This window comes from Perna viridis, chromosome 3 (assembly GCF_037379345.1).
Source record: "Perna viridis isolate PV_CMFRI_1.1 ecotype Kerala chromosome 3, ASM3737934v1, whole genome shotgun sequence".
In the NCBI taxonomy this organism is placed as follows: domain Eukaryota; kingdom Metazoa; phylum Mollusca; class Bivalvia; order Mytilida; family Mytilidae; genus Perna; species Perna viridis.
In genome coordinates, this window is record NC_142447.1 from 8,081,088 (window position 1) to 8,096,071 (window position 14,984).

At 33.4% G+C, this 14,984-nt stretch overlaps 1 long non-coding RNA gene across 2 annotated transcripts in view; it reads right to left on the bottom strand.

Annotated features, from left to right (window-relative positions):
- Positions 1-14,984, bottom strand: part of LOC148620878 (uncharacterized) — a 34,976-nt gene that overhangs the window by 1,522 nt on the left and 18,470 nt on the right. For both annotated transcript variants that reach the window (XR_015921026.1, XR_015921025.1), the window contains exons 2-3: positions 1,064-1,199; positions 541-653 (exon numbers count right to left, since the gene is read on the bottom strand). This is a non-coding gene — a long non-coding RNA (uncharacterized LOC148620878). The remainder of the gene's footprint in view (positions 1-540; positions 654-1,063; positions 1,200-14,984) is intronic.

The window sequence follows — 14,984 nt, forward strand, 5'->3', positions numbered from 1 at the left end:
TCTGTATCATTCTTAGTTCAAGTATATCAGGATATCTTAAAAGCTAAATATAGACTTTTATATACAAAATAAATGAGTTACACAATTGTTCAATTTAAATTGTAGTATTATAATGATAATGTTTTATGTCTTAAACTCATATATATTTTGTTCCGTACGATTTCTGACGAAGCCTGACTTGTCTCGAAGTTCTAAGGATAGATCGACTATATTGTAAATCTTTTCTGCAGTCATGTTTAATAGCAGGTCTTATTTCCATAAGCAAATGTTAACTAGTCATGAAAGCATGTGAACATTTTCCTTATGTTGAGTTTATATGGAAATGTTATTTGAAAACCACTTCGGGAATGTAATAAGAGATTACATGTACATGTATTGAAGTATATGCTACTACATGTAATATGGTTTTTGATTTTGTTAACTGTTCACAATGTACTTTCGCCTTCTTCATAATATTCGCACTTCAGTTGATATGTGTATTTTGTTCTTAGAATAAAAAAAAATTGATCACTCTGATTTATTTAAGCTTATCCTGCTTACGTCGCCTTTATATGAAAATCCACTTAAAGCCCATGTTGTGGTAGTTTACGTGTTATGTATCAGAGATATCAATCGATAGGGGACGAAGTCCGTGTACGGTATATACCACAAATCTAAAATATAACATAAGAAGTACTGAAAGCCTGATTTCAGTCTTACAGGGAGTAATATCCGGTGTAATTTTCCACAATTTATGGATTAAATATTGGCCAAATGACCAAATAGTTCTGAAAGAGAAAAACAAACTGAATGTAGAGTAAGGTAGTTTCATATCTTAACTTACGGAAGGACTCGTTTGTTGTCATCCATACCTTAATTAAAACTTCCTCCTTTTACATCTCGGCCAGTCTAATATATTAAGTCATATAAGTTGATATCTAGTACTCAGACGTGTTGAAATCAATACACCAAATGGCATAATATACCTAAACCATATTTAATCAAAAAAATCGAATAGGTCTGCAATAGACATGTTTTCACAAAAAATCCATACATAAAGAAAGACAAAAGATATTTCACTTACAGTTTTGTAGCGTGGGTTTCTGTATTGTTTTCCTATAAATGACTTGCAATGGAAACAACTAGTATTTTCTGATATAAATATTGATACCAAATGTAGAAATGGTGGGAAATCCTTTTACAAGATAGCATCAGGAACACTAAAATTTACAATACACAAACGTAAAGAAATAGAAAGTTACACACAGAAGAAATCACTTAAAAAAATAAAGATCATTATGAAATTGAAATTGATGTGTTGTTTAATCATTCAGTATGTGTTGGTAGAAACATGTTTTCTGGACGATAAATTTGTTCTACAATGTACAAGTTTAAAACAAAAGGAAAGCTGGGATAAGTTTTGGTTTGGGTTGTTACTTAACTGTTAGGAATAAGGGACCAAAACAAGCATTTTCAAGACATCCAATCAATAATTTTATTAAAAGTGTATATATTTCTTTGACATTGTACCTCAAGGTGCCATTCAAAAACAATCTACTGGAGTTTGCAGATCGAGCGTCAAATTTACATTACCACGGATTTTACCTAATGGTACATAAATAGTAAAGCCAGGACCCACACACAATTTTCTCACAAAAAAACACAAAAAATCCACATAAAAGACAAAACAAAATAAAAATAAAAACAAAAAAGAAGAAACAAAAGCCCCCTAAAAATAAAATAAAACAAGTTTTAAGTTGTGCTTGAAAGCAAGTCACATACAAGTTCCCTCATGTTCCACACATGATCACAGAATCAAAAAAATTAAATTCAATGTACAATGTCAAGCCTATATACCACGTTTTATAAAATTCAGATGAAATTTACATTATTTTCCAGTGGGGCATATTAATTTAGATGGCGGCCATTTTAACTGGCTAACTGGCAGCCATCTACAATAATCCAAAATATGAAACTCATTCACACTTAGATGGTTTTAAATATTCTTCAAATCTGATGAATATATTACAAGTAATTCTTCCTACATAAAGGAGAAGCATCTGAAAAATCACAAAAATCAACCAAATTGTATAATGGCTATTTAAAGGGAACAGACCACATCAATTCTCATGAGCATAAATGATTTTGAGTAGGAAAATGATATTTCAAGTACTTATGCCATATTAAGAAAACGGTTGGCATCTTAAGTTATGGGCGTGCATGATTTTAGCAGGAATACGTGATTTGAAACAGTTTGGCCATGTTAGGCTAACAATGCTTAGATGATATGATAAGCATCCATTTTTGGGTAGATCTCCTTCATACGTGCATGTCAGAGGTACGGTTTACGTCAGATATGATGATCATATACGTTATTGGTAGGTAAATGTTATTTCGAGTCGAAAGGTCATATCAAAACTAAAGTACGAATCATACGTGATGAGCATGTATGATTTAGGTAGGAAAGTGCTATTTCAAGTAATATTTTCATACTTACGCTTCATATCAAATCATATGTGATGTGCATATACGATTCCAGTAAGAACGTGATGTTTCAAGTACTATGATCATGTTAAGAGTTCTATTCGCATCATATATGATTGGTATGGAAAATTAAGATACGGAAAAGGTATTTCACACAGTATTATTATTTTTGGAATTGAGGGGTGAACAGTACGCATTAATTGTCATGATCATTAATGACTTTGGGTAGGAAAATGATTTTTCAAGTACTTTCGCCATGTTAAAAAACAGTTGGCATTTTAAGTTATGGGCATGTATAATTTTAGCAAGAATAAGTTATTTAAAACCGCTTGGCCATGTTAGGCGTACACTTCCTATATGAGGTGATGGGCATGCATTTTTGGGTAGTTTTTCTGTCAAACGCGCATGTCAGGGGTACGCTTGCCTTCCGATGTGATGGTCATGTACGTTATTGATAGGAAAATGTTATATCGAGTCGTAAGGTCATATTAAGAATACAGTACGAATCAGATGCAATAGGCAAGTATAATTTAGGTAGGGAAGTGCTATTTGAAGTAGTATGGTAATATTTAGGGTACATATCAAATCTGATGTGAACAGCATGTATGATTCTGTTAAGAATGAGCTATTTGAAGTAGTATGATCATGTTAAGAGTTCAGTTCGCATCATATGTGATTGGTATGGAGAATTAAGGTACGCAATTGGTATTTCCCACAGTATTGGTATCTTTGGAATTGTATAATGGCTATTTAAGTGAGAACAGTATGCATCAATTGTGATGAGCATTATTGATTTTGGGTAGGAAAATGATATTTCAAGTATTTTGGCCATATAAAGGAAACGTTCGCATGTTAAGTTATGGGCATATATGATTTTAGCAGGAATAAGTTTTTCGAAGCAGTTTGGAGATGTCAGGCGTACAATGCTTATATGATGTGATAAGCATGCATTCTTGGGTAGTTTGTCTGTTAAACGGGCATGTTAGGGGTACGGTTTCCCTCCGAAGTGACTATCATGTACGTTATTGGCAGTAAAATTTTATTTCGAGTCGTAATGTCATATTAAGAATACAGTACGAATTAGATATGATGAGCATGTATGATTTAGGTAGGAAAGTGCTCTTTGAAGTAGTGTGGTCCAATTTAGGATACACATCAAATCAGATTTGATCAGTATGTTTGATTCTGCTAAGAATGAGCTATTTCAAGTAGTATGATTATGTTAAGAGTTCAGTTCGCATCATATGTGATTGATATAGAGAATTAAGGTACGAAAATTATATTAGACAGAGTATTGTAATCTTTGGAATTGTATAATGGCTATTTTAAGGAGGACTGCACGTATCAATTGTCATGAGCATTAATGATTTTGGGTAGGAAAATAATATTTCAAGTACTTTGGCTATATTAAGGAAACGTTCGCATGTTAAGTTATGGGCATATATGATTTTAGCAGGAATAAGTTATTTGAAACAGTTTGGAGATGTCAGCCGTACAATGCTTATATGATGTGATAAGCATGCATTTTTGGATAGTTTGTCTGTTAAACGGGCGTGTTAGGGGTACGGTTTCCCTCCGAAGTGACTATCATGTACGTTATTGACAGTAAAATTTTATTTCGAGTCGTAAGGTCATATTAAGAATAGAGTACGAATTAGATATGATGAGCATGTATGATTTAGGTAGGAAAGTGCTATTTGAAGTAGTATGGTCCAATTTAGGATACATATCAAATCAAATTTGATAAGTATGTTTGAATCTGCTAAGAATGAGCTATTTCAAGTAGAATGATTATGTTAAGAGTTAAGTTCGCATCATATGTGATTGATATGGAGAATTAAGGTACGAAATTGGTATTTCCAACAGTATTGGTATCTTTGGAATTGTATAATGGCTAATTAAGTGAGAGCAGTATGCATCAATTGTGATGAGCATTATTGATTTTGGGTAGGAAAATGATATTTCAAGCACTTTGGCCGTATTAAGAAAACGTTTGGCATCTTAAGTTATCGGCTTATATGATTTTAGTAGGAATAAGTTATTTGAAACAGTTTGGCCGTGTTAGGCATACACTTTTTATATGTGATAAGCATGCATTTGTGGGTAGTTTTTCTGTCATACGTGCATGTCAGGGGTACGGTTTGCGTCAGATGTGATGATCCTGTACGTTATTGGAAGGAAAATGTTATATCAAGTCGTAAAATCTAATTACAGATAAATTACTAATCAGATGTGATGAGTATGTGTGATTGAAGTAGAAAAGTGCTATTTGAAGTAGTATGGTCATATTTAGGTTACATATCAAATCAGATGTGATAAGTATGTTTGATTCGGCTAAGAATGAGCTATTTCAAGTAGTATGATTATGTTAAGAGTTCAGTTCGCATCATATGTGATTGATATGGAGAATTAAGGTACGAAATTAGTATTTCCCACAGTATTAGTATCTTTGGAATTGTATAATGGCTATTTAAAGGAGAACTGCACGTATCAATTGTCATGAGCATTAATGATTTTAAGTAGGAAAATGATATTTCAAGTACTTTGGCCATATTAAGGAAATGTTCGCATGTTAAGTTATGGGCATATATGATTTTAGCAGGAATAAGTTATTTGAAACAGTTTGGAGATGTCAGGCGTACAATGCTTATATGATGTGATAAGCATGCATTTTTGGATAGTTTGTCTGTTAAACGGGCATGTTAGGGGTACGGTTTCCCTCCGAAGTGACTATCATGTACGTTATTGACAGTAAAATTTTATTTCGAGTCGTAAGGTCATGTTAAGAATACAGTACGAATTAGATATGATGAGCATGTATGATTTAGGTAGGAAAGTGCTATTTGAAGTAGTATGGTCCAATTTAGGATACATATCAAATCAGATTTGATAAGTATGTTTGATTCTGCTAAGAATGAGCTATTTCAAGTAGAATGATTATGTTAAGAGTTAAGTTCGCATCATATGTGATTGATATGAAGAATTAAGGTACGAAATTGGTATTTCCCACAGAATTAGTATCTTTGGAATTGTATAATGGCTATTTAAGTGAGAGCATTATGCATCAATTGTGATGAGCATTATTGATTTTGGGTAGGAAAATGATATTTCAAGCACTTTGGCCGTATTAAGAAAACGTTTGGCATCTTAAGTTATCGGCTTATATGATTTTAGTAGGAATAAGTTATTTGAAACAGTTTGGCCATGTTAGGCATACACTTGTTATATGTGATAAGCATGCATTTGTGGGTAGTTTTTCTGTCATACGTGCATGTCAGGGGTACGGTTTGCGTCAGATGTGATGATCCTGTACGTTATTGGCAGGAAAATGTTATATCAAGTCGTAAAATCTAATTACAGATAAATTACTGATCAGATGTGATGAGTATGTGTGATTGAAGTAGGAAAGTGCTAGTACAAGTAGTATGGTCATATTTAGGTTACATATCAAATCAGATGTGATAAGTGTGTTTGATTCGGCTAAGAATGAGCTATTTCAAGTAGTATGATTATGTTAAGAGTTCAGTTCGCATCATATGTGATTGATATGGAGAATTAAGGTACGAAATTAGTATTTCCCACAGTATTAGTATCTTTGGAATTGTATAATGGCTATTTAAAGGAGAACTGCACGTATCAATTGTCATGAGCATTAATGATTTTGGGTAGGAAAATGATATTTCAAGTACTTTGGCTATATTAAGGAAACGTTCGCATGTTAAGTTATGGGCATGTATGATTTTAGCAGGAATAAGTTATTTGAAACAGTTTGGAGATGTCAGGCGTACAATGCTTATATGATGTGATAAGCATGCATTTTTGGATAGTTTGTCTGTTAAACGGGCATGGTAGGGGTACGGTTTCACTCCGAAGTGACTATCATGTACGTTATTGACAGTAAAATTTTATTTCGAGTCGTAAGGTCATGTTAAGAATACAGTACAAATTAGATATGATGAGCATGTATGATTTAGGTAGGAAAGTGCTATTTGAAGTAGTATGGTCCAATTTAGGATACATATCAAATCAGATTTGATAAGTATGTTTGATTCTGCTAAGAATGAGCTATTTCAAGTAGAATGATTATGTTAAGAGTTAAGTTCGCATCATATGTGATTGATATGGAGAATTAAGGTACGAAATTGGTATTTCCCACAGTATTGGTATCTTTGGAATTGTATAATGTCTATTAGTGAGAGCAGTATGCATCAATTGTGATGAGCATTATTGATTTTGGGTAGGAAAATGATATTTCAAGCACTTTGGCCGTATTAAGAAAACGTTTGGCATCTTTAGTTATCGGCTTATATGATTTTAGTAGGAATAAGTTATTTGAAACAGTTTGGCCATGTTAGGCATACACTTTTTATATGTGATAAGCATGCATTTGTGGGTAGTTTTTCTGTCATACGTGCATGTCAGGGGTACGGTTTGCGTCAGATGTGATGATCCTGTACGTTATTGGCAGGAAAATGTTATATCAAGTCGTAAAATCTAATTACAGATAAATTACTAATCAGATGTGATGAGTATGTGTGATTGAAGTAGGAAAGTGCTAGTACAAGTAGTATGGTCATATTTAGGTTACATATCAAATCAGATGTGATAAGTGTGTTTGATTCGGCTAAGAATGAGCTATTTCAAGTAGTATGATTATGTTAAGAGTTCAGTTCGCATCATATGTGATTTGTATGGAGAATTAAGGTACGAAAATTGTATTTCACAGAGTATTGTAATCTTTGGAATTGTATAATGGCTATTTAAAGGAGAACTGCACGTATCAATTGTCATGAGCATTAATGATTTTGGGTAGGAAAATGATATTTCAAGTACTTTGGCTATATTAAGGAAACGTTCGCATGTTAAGTTATGGGCATATATGATTTTAGCAGGAATAAGTTTTTCGAAGCAGTTTGGAGATGTCAGACGTACAATGCTTATATGATGTGGTAAGCATGCATTCTTGGGTAGTTTGTCTGTTAAGCGGGCATGTTAGGGGTACAGTTTCCCTCCGAAGTGACTATCATGTACGTTATTGGCAGTAAAATACTATTTCGAGTCGTAATGTCATATTAAGAATTCAGTACGAATTAGATATGATGAGCATGTATGATTTAGGTAGGAAAGTGCTATTTGAAGTAGTATGGTCCAATTTAGGATACACATCAAATCAGATTTGATCAGTATGTTTGATTTTGCTAAGAATGAGCTATTTCAAGTAGTATGATTATGTTAAGAGTTCAGTTCGCATCATATGTGATTGATATGGAGAATTAAGGTACGAAAATTGTATTTCACAGAGTATTGTAATCTTTGGAATTGTATAATGGCTATTTAAAGGAGAACTGCACGTATCAATTGTCATGAGCATTAATGATTTTGGGTAGGAAAATGATATTTCAAGTACTTTGGCTATATTAAGGAAACGTTCGCATGTTAAGTTATGGGCATGTATGATTTTAGCAGGAATAAGTTATTTGAAACAGTTTGGAGATGTCAGGCATACAATGCTTATATGATGTGGTAAGCATGCATTTTTGGATAGTTTGTCTGTTAAACGGGCATGGTAGGGGTACGGTTTCCCTCCGAAGTGACTATCATGTACGTTATTGACAGTAAAATTTTATTTCGAGTCATAAGGTCAAGTTAAGAATACAGTACGAATTAGATATGATGAGCATGTATGATTTAGGTAGGAAAGTGCTATTTGAAGTAGTATGGTCCAATTTAGGATACATATCAAATCAGATTTGATAAGTATGTTTGATTCTGCTAAGAATGAGCTATTTCAAGTAGAATGATTATGTTAAGAGTTAAGTTCGCATCATATGTGATTGATATGGAGAATTAAGGTACGAAATTGGTATTTCCCACAGTATTGGTATCTTTGGAATTGTATAATGTCTATTAGTGAGAGCAGTATGCATCAATTGTGATGAGCATTATTGATTTTGGGTAGGAAAATGATATTTCAAGCACTTTGGCCGTATTAAGAAAACGTTTGGCATCTTAAGTTATCGGCTTATATGATTTTAGTAGGAATAAGTTATTTGAAACAGTTTGGCCATGTTAGGCATACACTTTTTATATGTGATAAGCATGCATTTGTGGGTAGTTTTTCTGTCATACGTGCATGTCAGGGGTACGGTTTGCGTCAGATGTGATGATCCTGTACGTTATTGGCAGGAAAATGTTATATCAAGTCGTAAAATCTAATTACAGATAAATTACTAATCAGATGTGATGAGTATGTGTGATTGAAGTAGGAAAGTGCTAGTACAAGTAGTATGGTCATATTTAGGTTACATATCAAATCAGATGTGATAAGTGTGTTTGATTCGGCTAAGAATGAGCTATTTCAAGTAGTATGATTATGTTAAGAGTTCAGTTCGCATCATATGTGATTTGTATGGAGAATTAAGGTACGAAAATTGTATTTCACAGAGTATTGTAATCTTTGGAATTGTATAATGGCTATTTAAAGGAGAACTGCACGTATCAATTGTCATGAGCATTAATGATTTTGGGTAGGAAAATGATATTTCAAGTACTTTGGCTATATTAAGGAAACGCTCGCATGTTAAGTTATGGGCATATATGATTTTAGCAGGAATAAGTTTTTCGAAGCAGTTTGGAGATGTCAGACGTACAATGCTTATATGATGTGGTAAGCATGCATTCTTGGGTAGTTTGTCTGTTAAACGGGCATGTTAGGGGTACAGTTTCCCTCCGAAGTGACTATCATGTACGTTATTGGCAGTAAAATTCTATTTCGAGTCGTAATGTCATATTAAGAATTCAGTACGAATTAGATATGATGAGCATGTATGATTTAGGTAGGAAAGTGCTATTTGAAGTAGTATGGTCCAATTTAGGATACACATCAAATCAGATTTGATCAGTATGTTTGATTTTGCTAAGAATGAGCTATTTCAAGTAGTATGATTATGTTAAGAGTTCAGTTCGCATCATATGTGATTGATATGGAGAATTAAGGTACGAAAATTGTATTTCACAGAGTATTGTAATCTTTGGAATTGTATAATGGCTATTTAAAGGAGAACTGCACGTATCAATTGTCATGAGCATTAATGATTTTGGGTAGGAAAATGATATTTCAAGTACTTTGGCTATATTAAGGAAACGTTCGCATGTTAAGTTATGGGCATGTATGATTTTAGCAGGAATAAGTTATTTGAAACAGTTTGGAGATGTCAGGCGTACAATGCTTATATGATGTGATAAGCATGCATTTTTGGATAGTTTGTCTGTTAAACGGGCATGGTAGGGGTACGGTTTCCCTCCGAAGTGACTATCATGTACGTTATTGGCAGTAAAATTTTATTTCGAGTCGTAATGTCATATTAAGAATACAGTACGAATTAGATATGATGAGCATGTATGATTTAGGTAGGAAAGTGCTATTTGAAGTAGTATGGTCCAATTTAGGATACACATCAAATCAGATTTGATAAGTATGTTTGATTCTGCTAAGAATGAGCTATTTCAAGTAGTATGATAATGTTAAGAGTTCAGGTCGCATCATATGTGATTAATATGGAGAATTAAGGTAGGAAAATTGTATTTCACAGAGTATTGTAATCTTTGGAATTGTATAATGGCTATTTAAAGGAGAACTGCACGTATCAATTGTCATGAGCATTAATGATTTTGGGTAGGAAAATGATATTTCAAGTACTTTGGCTATACTAAGGAAACGCTCGCATGTTAAGTTATGGGCATATATGATTTTAGCAGGAATAAGTTATTTGAAACAGTTTGGAGATGTCAGGCGTACAATGCTTATATGATGTGATAAGCATGCATTCTTGGATAGTTTGTCTGTTAAACGGGCATGTCAGGGGTACGGTTTCCCTCCGAAGTGACTATCATGTACGTTATTGGCAGTAAAATTTTATTTCGAGTCGTAAGGTCATATTAAGAATACAGTACGAATTAGATATGATGAGCATGTATGATTTAGGTAGGAAAGTGCTATTTGAAGTAGTATGGTCCAATTTAGGATACATATCAAATCAGATTTGATAAGTATGTTTGATTATGCTAAGAATGAGCTATTTCAAGTAGAATGATTATGTTAAGAGTTAAGTTCGCATCATATGTGATTGATATGGAGAATTAAGGTACGAAATTGGTATTTCCCACAGTATTAGTATCTTTGGAATTATATAATGGCTATTTAAGTGAGAGCAGTATGCATCAATTGTGATGAGCATTATTGATTTTGGGTAGGAAAATGATATTTCAAGCACTTTGGCCGTATTAAGAAAACGTTTGGCATCTTAATTTATCGGCTTATATGATTTTAGTAGGAATAAGTTATTTGAAACAGTTTGGCCATGTTAGGCATACACTTTTTATATGTGATAAGCATGCATTTGTGTATAGTTTTTCTGTCATACGTGCATGTCAGGGGTACGGTTTGCCTCAGATGTGATGATCCTGTACGTTATTGGCAGGAAAATGTTATATCAAGTCGTAAAATCTAATTACAGATAAATTACTAATCAGATGTGATGAGTATGTGTGATTGAAGTAAGAAAGTGCTAGTACAAGTAGTATGGTCATATTTAGGTTACATATCAAATCAGATGTGATAAGTATGTTTGATTCTGCTAAGAATGAGCTATTTCAAGTAGTATGATTATGTTAAGAGTTCAGTTCGCATCATATGTGATTTGTATGGAGAATTAAGGTACGAAAATTGTATTTCACAGAGTATTGTTATCTTTGGAATTGTATAATGGCTATTTAAAGGAGGACTGCACGTATCAATTGTCATGAGCATTAATGATTTTGGGTAGGAAAATGATATTTCAAGTACTTTGGCCATATTAAGGAAACGTTCGCATGTTAAGTTATGGGCATATATGATTTTAGCTGGAATAAGTTATTTGAAACAGTTTGGAGATGTCAGGCGTACATTGCTTTATGATGTGATAAGCATGCATTCTTGGGTAGTTTGTCTGTTAAACGGGCATGTTAGGGGTACGGTTTCCCTCCGAAGTGACTATCATGTACGTTATTGGCAGTAAAATTTTATTTCGAGTCGTAAGGTCATATTAAGAATACAGTACGAATTAGATATTATGAGCATGTATGATTTAGGTAGGAAAGTGCTATTTGAAGTAGTATGGTCCAATTTAGGATACATATCAAATCAGATTTGATAAGTATGTTTGATTCTGCTACGAATGAGCTATTTCAAGTAGAATGATTATGTTAAGAGTTCAGTTCGCATCATATGTGATTGATATGGAGAATTAAGGTACGAAATTGGTATTTCCCACAGTATTAGTATCTTTGGAATTGTATAATGGCTATTTAAAGGAGAACTGCACGTATCAATTGTGATGAGCATTAATGATTTTAGGTAGGAAAATGATATTTCAAGTACTTTGGCCATATTAAGGAAACGTTCGCATGTTAAGTTATGGGCATATATGATTTTAGCAGGAATAAGTTATTTGAAACAGTTTGGAGATGTCAGGCATACAATGCTTATATGATGTGATAAGCATGCATTTTTGGATAGTTTGTCTGTTAAACAGGCATGTTAGGGGTACAGTTTCCCTCCGAAGTGACTATCATGTACGTTATTGGCAGTAAAACTTTATTTCGAGTCGTAAGGTCATATTAAGAATAGAGTACGAATTAGATATGATGAGCATGTATGATTTAGGTAGGAAAGTGCTATTTGAAGTAGTATGGTCCAATTTAGGATACATATCAAATCAGATTTGATAAGTATGTTTGATTCTGCTAAGAATGAGCTATTTCAAGTAGAATGATTATGTTAAGAGTTAAGTTCGCATCATATGTGATTGATATGGAGAATTAAGGTACGAAATTGGTATTTCCCACAGTATTGGTATCTTTGGAATTGTACAATGGCTATTTAAGTGAGAGCAGTATGCATCAATTGTGATGAGCATTATTGATTTTGGGTAGGAAAATGATATTTCAAGCACTTTGGCCGTATTAAGAAAACGTTTGGCATCTTAAGTTATCGGCTTATATGATTTTAGTAGGAATAAGTTATTTGAAACAGTTTGGCCATGTTAGGCATACACTTCTTATATGTGATAAGCATGCATTTGTGGGTAGTTTTTCTGTCATACGTGCATGTCAGGGGTACGGTTTGCGTCAGATGTGATGATCCTGTACGTTATTGGCAGGAAAATGTTATATAAAGTCGTAAAATCTAATTACAGATAAATCACTAATCAGATGTGATGAGTATGTGTGATTGAAGTAGGAAAGTGCTAGTACAAGTAGTATGGTCATATTTAGGTTACATATCAAATCAGATTTGATAAGTATATTTGATTCTGCTAAGAATGAGCTATTTCAAGTAGTATGATTATGTTAAGAGTTCAGTTCGCATCATATGTGATTTGTATTGAGAATTAAGGTACGAAAATGGTATTTCACAGAGAATTGTTATCTTTGGAATTGTATAATGGCTATTTAAAGGAGAACTGCACGTATCAATTGTCATGAGCATTAATGATTTTAGGTAGGAAAATGATATTTCAAGTACTTTGGCCATATTAAGGAAACGTTCGCATGTTAAGTTATGGGCATATATGATTTTAGTAGGAATAAGTTATTCCAAACAGTTTGGAGATGTCAGGCGTACAATTCTTATATGATGTGATAAGCATGCATTTGTGGGTAGTTTTTCTGTCATACGGGCATGTCAGGGGTACGGTTTGCGTCAGATGTGATGATCCTGTACGTTATTGGTAGGAAAATGTTATTTCGAGTCGTAAGGTCATATTAAGAATATAGTACGAATCAGATAAGATGACCCTTTATGATTTAAGTAGGAAAATGCTATTTAAAGTGGAATGGTCATATTTAGGGTACATATCAAATCTGATGTGATAAGCCTATTTTATTCTGGTAAGAATCTACTTTTTGAAGTAGTATGATCATGTTAACAGTACAGTTCGCATCATATGTGATTGGTATGGAGAATAAAGGTACGAGAATGGTATTTAACAGAGTATTGCTATCTTTTGAATTGTATAATGGCTATTTTAGTGAGATCTCTACGCATCAATTGTCATGAGAATTATTGATTTTGGTAAGGAAAATAATATTTCAAGTACTTTGACCATGTTAAGAAAACGGTTGGCGTCTTAAATTATGGGCACGAATGAAATTAGCAGGAATGATTTATTTGAAACAGTTTGGCCATGATAGCCGTACAATTCTTATATGATGTGATAAGCACGCATTCTTGGGGGTAGTTTGTCTGTTAAACGGGCATGTTAGGGGTACGGTTTCCCTCCGAAGTGACTATCATGTACGTTATTGGCAGTAAAATTTTATTTCGAGTCGTAAGGTCATATTAAGAATACAGTACGAATGAGATATGATGAGCATGTATGATTTAGGTAGGAAAGTGCTATTTGAAGTAGTATGGTCCAATTTAGGATACATATCAAATCAGATTTGATAAGTATGTTTGATTCTGCTAAGAATGAGCTATTTCAAGTAGTATGATTATGTTAAGAGTTCAGTTCGCATCATTTGTGATTTGTATGGAGAATTAAGGTAGGAAAATTGTATTTCACAGAGTATTGTAATCTTTGGAATTGTATAATGGCTATTTAAAGGAGACCTGCACGTATCAATTGTCATGAGCATTAATGATTTTGGGTAGGAAAATGATATTTCAAGTACTTTGGCTATACTAAGGAAACGCTCGCATGTTAAGTTATGGGCATATATGATTTTAGCAGGAATAAGTTATTTGAAACAGTTTGGAGATGTCAGGCGTACAATGCTTATATGATGTGATAAGCATGCATTCTTGGATAGTTTGTCTGTTAAACGGGCATGTCAGGGGTACGGTTTCCCTCCGAAGTGACTATCATGTACGTTATTGGCAGTAAAATTTTATTTCGAGTCGTAAGGTCATATTAAGAATACAGTACGAATTAGATATGATGAGCATGTATGATTTAGGTAGGAAAGTGCTATTTGAAGTAGTATGGTCCAATTTAGGATACATATCAAATCAGATTTGATAAGTATGTTTGATTATGCTAAGAATGAGCTATTTCAAGTAGAATGATTATGTTAAGAGTTAAGTTCGCATCATATGTGATTGATATGGAGAATTAAGGTACGAAATTGGTATTTCCCACAGTATTAGTATCTTTGGAATTATATAATGGCTATTTAAGTGAGAGCAGTATGCATCAATTGTGATGAGCATTATTGATTTTGGGTAGGAAAATGATATTTCAAGCACTTTGGCCGTATTAAGAAAACGTTTGGCATCTTAATTTATCGGCTTATATGATTTTAGTAGGAATAAGTTATTTGAAACAGTTTGGCCATGTTAGGCATACACTTTTTATATGTGATAAGCATGCATTTGTGTATAGTTTTTCTGTCATACGTGCATGTCAGGGGTACGGTTTGCCTCAGATGTGATGATCCTGTACGTTATTGGCAGGAAAATGTTATATCAAGTCGTAAAA